The following is a 5,643-nucleotide window of genomic DNA, read 5'->3' as shown; positions in this document are numbered from 1 at the left end:
CCTAATTCCCGAACCGTACCCGTACCGTACGAATCAGGGACACAAACATTAGGTGGCAGGGGAGTGCAAATTTGCGAATTCCACATTGACGTGTGGGTACCAGTGTTGAAATATCCATAGAAATCTCGTTTTTGCTTATTTTTCTTTGAAACTACTATGGACCATTGCAGATACTATAGACTACATAAAGACGCCTCTCTGGTCCTATGCACCTGTCGCTTTCCACGCCAGATGTAGTGAAAATCGGCCAAAGCACCCAAACTTTATAGACCAAAAATAGCCTAACCGGCATGATCACAAAAATAAAGTATACTTAAAGTCCTATTTAAAGGCTAAGGTTAAAAGTTACTTTAAAAAGCAGAAAGTTGAATATTAGAACTGACAGAAAGGAGGCAGCTGCCAAGCAAAAATATTTCTAAGCTGGTACTAGCTTGCAAAGACACAGGGAAACTGTTCCACAGACGTATACTTCTGGGAAAAGAGGAGTTTGAATGATTCCAGCGTGTCTTTAAATACGGTATCAAATAGTTCAGGTTTCTAGTTCTTAATTCTAAGGTGTCTATATTAATTAAATGCAAACTTGAACCACAGGAAGCCCAACCTCTAGCATCACTATGAATTAAGCCGTTTATAAAGGACCACACTCAACAAGTTGTAATGGACATCTACACTTTAGACACAGGTCTTATCTGGGGTCTCAAAGGCTCTGTTCTCGGCTCCTGTCTCTTCCTTTCCAACAAAAATGATCTTCCTGACTCTATAAAAAAGTCAAGTCATGCTGTTTGCAGATTATACCATTGTATATTCTGACAGTTGTACCTTCGTTACACTCCAAAACCAAAATATCCTAAAATGCCGTTTTCAAGGGCAGATAACTTTTTTTCAGTACCAGTGATCTATGACTTTTATTTCATATTTTTGTTTCTTAGATGATTATCCTTCAAATTCCAAAGTTTGAGGAAATTCTATAATTGGGAAAAAATCTACCCATCTCGTATGTATACAGGAATTCTAGCATGCTTTATTTCCTCATTACAGCCTAAAAGGAAGAACACTACTCAAGACAGTTATATGGTTCTTGTTCTCTGCATTCCTTTATATGCTACCAAGCTGTCTGTGTAAAAAAAAAACTTCAGTAGGTGCAAAGTTATTGTACAGATATAAGAAAATTATGTCTAATTAAAAAAGGGAGAGTTAGACATTTAAAGGTAAAAAAAAATGCACTGGAAAAACTGAATCATCAAACCATCATTTATCATTTACCATCACTGCAATTTGGGTTTTAACTTTTGAGCTGATTTTATAGTGTGTTTAGCAGAAAATTGTTTCTTGCAGTTTCTTGCACTACTTAAAGAGCTTGTCTGATGATGATAAACTTGTTTGCAAACTTTCCAAGCTATTGTTCTTAAAGTATATATAGGACTTCAACTATTCTTAGCACCAACAAGAAAATTTAGGTTACTAACATTTTAAGTAATCTCAGCAGCCATTTGAAGTTTGTTCATTTTAATTAAAAGAGAGAGTTTTGAATCCCTTTAAAGGGAAAAAGGAACATACTGAATTGGCAAAAAATGATTTACTCTTTGTAAGCCTATTGTCAGGATACGAGTTATATGACCAAGGGAAGTGCATACGCCTTTAATATCTTGAACAATGCAATGGGTCCAGTCGCTAAGGTGACTGTACCTTAGGCTAGGTGACGAACTATACAGAATGTCCTTTGTTAAAACGTTTAGCTGGTAAGACCAAATATCTCATATATAAAATTTTGCTCTGGCTACCTTACCTAAATGATTCGTGTACCAATGATTCTTAAGTGATTTTAATTATGAGCTAGATAATTTCAGGGATCAGGCTAATCACTAAATGTTTCAAACTATCAATCTTCAATTAATAATAACTAGCTGAAACTCCTATAGGCTGGAGACTCTATACTTGACTGGTCTTTTTATTGAAGTTCCCATCAGACAATGTTTTTAAATCAACAACATACGAGTCCTATCGCATAGATGCTCGACCTGTCCTCTTAATTGAAGTTACAACTGTATACGAATGACCTGATTCATAGAATGCTCGGCGCCCATATGCTATCATATGCAGCATTCAAGTACCATATAGGTATATCTCCGATGCCTTGGCTGTACTTCGCCAAATAATGCTGAACCATTTATAAGCTGGAACTCTCCTACTATCTCAGTAGATTACTAAACTCTTCGTGTCCGTCTCAGCTTTCCAATGCTCAGCCTATATTTGCTATCGTCTATAGCATTCAACTACCCTTAAGGTAAAACTCGTATGCACTGGCCCTATAGCTCGAAACCTTGTTGAAATTCTGCAACACTTCTTCAGTCTATGAACTTCAAAGTCTTCTTTTTAATAATTTATTCGCCCTGACAGTGTAGTTGCAATAACTTCCTTATCAAGGTACTGGGATAAATTATTACATGTAGTTGAATTCTCGATCACTGGATACCGAATGCTCTCTCTGTTATCCATCTACCTATCTATACCTTAGCAGACGCGAGCTTTGATTGGTGCTATTTATAGAACGTGTTTTGATTGGTCCAAATTTATTCGTAGTATTTTAGGACGGATTACACCAAACCGGAAGTGACTACTCAGTGTTACATGTGAAGTAGTCCAAAATGTAGTTCCATGCTATGGATGAAATCTGGTATAATGAGTGACATGAGGAGGTGACAGTTAAATTTTTGGCTTATGTTTATTGCTTATAGTATTGAGAATAGATCTAGACCATTTTCATTGTAAATTTCTTGGAATAAGTTTTATTCTTTGCGAAAAATGTCTACCTACGCGTAACTGCTAAACGGCTGTTTTCATGGGGGCATTTTTAGAGGGTGATGTATCTCAGAACAGATTATTTTTCTTATATTCAACATAACATGTCAATATTTTTCTATTTTTGATAAGAAGACATGTTATACTAAATGACCATAATATGTTATATGGTTTTCATATCATTGAAATGCTCTAAAGTGCTGAAAATGAGGTCTGAATGTTTTGTTATTAATATGAAATAAATAAGGAATTGAATTGGTAGAATGTAACCTATAAACAACGAGCACTTGCTCTGTCAAATATCTGGTTCCCTTTAACTATTGTATATGACATAATGTGTGATGCTGGGACCCAGCTATTACTGTAATTAACCCAAATCGTCCATAAATGACCCCAATCATATTATTAACAGCAATTATATGATTATAATTATAGCAATGGTAGCATGAAAAGGGAGTCAAGCACTGTCTTTGCTTATAATGTGTTACGTTATCAATACATCAAATATACAAATTATTCTGACACCTATCACCTCTAACTGCTGACACTTTAGCTTTCAATTATTTTTTAAGTAAAAATGATCTGGTTTGTGGACAGATAAGCAGTATGATGTCTTTTAAAATATATAACGAAATTACTTGAGAGCTGCAAGATCTTCAGTTTCTTCTGATGTAGTACGTTATACATATAGATAATTCTAAATCTAAATCTTCTTTTAGACCATGAGATAGGCCTTAGCCATGATTCATTTGCTCTGAGTCAGAAGGAAGGAAATAGCTTTCTGAATGCAATTCAATCGGCAGATACAACCTACAGATGAAGTTTCATGAAAAAACATCCAAGTTTATATCTGCAGTTTAAAAATGTATTTAGTATAATTATGTAAGTATTATTTAACAAGTTAGTAACATTAAAATAGTTCAGAAACTAAAACTCATTTTCTAATCTTCATAATATGACCAAACTTCAATTTCACAGAAAAATTTCATTTTTAGCCAAAGTCCAGTCCCTTTGTTAAACAGAAGATACTCAAATTCCAGAAGCCTCCTGGTTCTTAAGGGTGCAAGTTGTAAACTAAGTTGGACAAATAACTACACCTTACTAACCTGGAGGGTAGGGTGTACACCTATTGTCTTGAGTTCAAAATCCCTGAGAAATGCTGAAATAGCACAAGACAAAACGACGCAGTCCCGAGTCATTTCAAACAAATTATCTGAGTAAATAAGGTTGAAAAGGACATACTACTAGCCTAGAAAACTGAAATAGGGGTGGGGGCTCAGAGGTTCACATAGAATGTTAGAAAAACAAGACGACATGTGCACTTTTAAACCATTTCAGACAAAACAAAAAATACAACCTACAAGTGTTGATAATTTGAGGAGTGTTCAGTGGCCTTCTTGAAAAAGTATGGTTCATGGGAAGTTTCTTTTTTCTATTTTTAGCTCTACCTGTCCTAATCTTGAGCTATGAACTATCCATTCTAACATAGTATGGATACTCCTCTGTTACATCTGTCCATCAGTATGTCAGATAAGCTGTACGATGGCCTGACTTGATAATAGCTGACCCTAGAAGGGACCAAGCTAAATAACCCAAACAAATATGAAAGAAGTTCATGCCAGCAGGCTACAGAGTTTAGCGAATTTAAATTTCAATGAAGATATTAAAGTAAAAATGTTGACACAAGGCAATGGACACAGGGCAATGAAGCAGACGATGGATACAGGGTGACGGATGCAGGGCTATGAAGCAGATGATGGATACAGGGTGACAGATGCAGGCTGATGAAGCAGATGATGGATACAGGGTGACGGATGCAGGCTGATGAAGCAGATGATGGATACAGGGTGATGGATGCAGGGTGATGAAGCAGATGATGGATACAGGGTGACGAATGCAGGCTGATGGAGCAGATGATGGATACAGGGTGATGGATGCAGGGTGATGAAGCAGATGATTGATACAGGGTGATGGATGCAGGCTGATGAAGCAGATGTTGGATACAGGGTGATGAAGCAGAGGATGGATGCAGGCTGATGAAGCAGATGATGATTACAGGGTGATGGATGCAGGGTGATGAAGCAAATGATGGATACAGGGTGATGGATGCAGGGCAATGAACAACAAATGCTGGATCATCCATCTATACTAATAACTCACCCATAACATAGTTCAAATGACCTAATAAAAGTGGTAGTGACATAACACCACTAGGGAATTAAAACTGGCTTAAAGTGCACACCATACTTCAAGCTCAGCCTCCATGTTTCAAAGTCAAATGGCAGTGTAAATAAAGGATATCTCTGCCATGTTTCTTTTGAATTGGATTGAAACAACAGAAGAGTTGATCAAAGTACAGGTAAAAGTTGCAAAATTGTAATGTCAAAACTACAGAAGAAAAAAAATTTGCACATGAAAGTCCATAAAAAATTGTATGTGATAATTTTGGATTGATGATGTATACAAAGTTTCATTTTAACTAGATGGAAACTGTGGGAGGAGTTGAATACACAAGAGTGTGACAAATGAACTAACGGTCAGACAATTTAAACACTATATGCCTTCAGTCTTTTACACCAGTGGAGTTGCAAATCATTTTTGAACTTTCATTTACCTTGGTATTTTTATCTTTCTATACTGACAGATTCATCCAGTAATTTACAATCACATCAGCTTCAAACAATCACTAATGCAAGATGTCTTCATGTTTTTGCGCTTTCTCCTTTAACCTTTACCATGCTATATTTTAATAACCATTTGCAACATGGTGGTTTTAATCAAATTTATATTTGTTTATATGGGAATATCCTAAAATTCTTCTTCAAAGCATACACAACAACTATG

This window comes from Mercenaria mercenaria, chromosome 16 (genome assembly GCF_021730395.1).
Source record: "Mercenaria mercenaria strain notata chromosome 16, MADL_Memer_1, whole genome shotgun sequence".
Classification (NCBI taxonomy): Eukaryota; Metazoa; Mollusca; class Bivalvia; order Venerida; family Veneridae; genus Mercenaria; species Mercenaria mercenaria.
The sequence above is the reverse complement of the archived record's forward strand: the minus strand, read 5'-3'. Positions refer to the sequence as shown.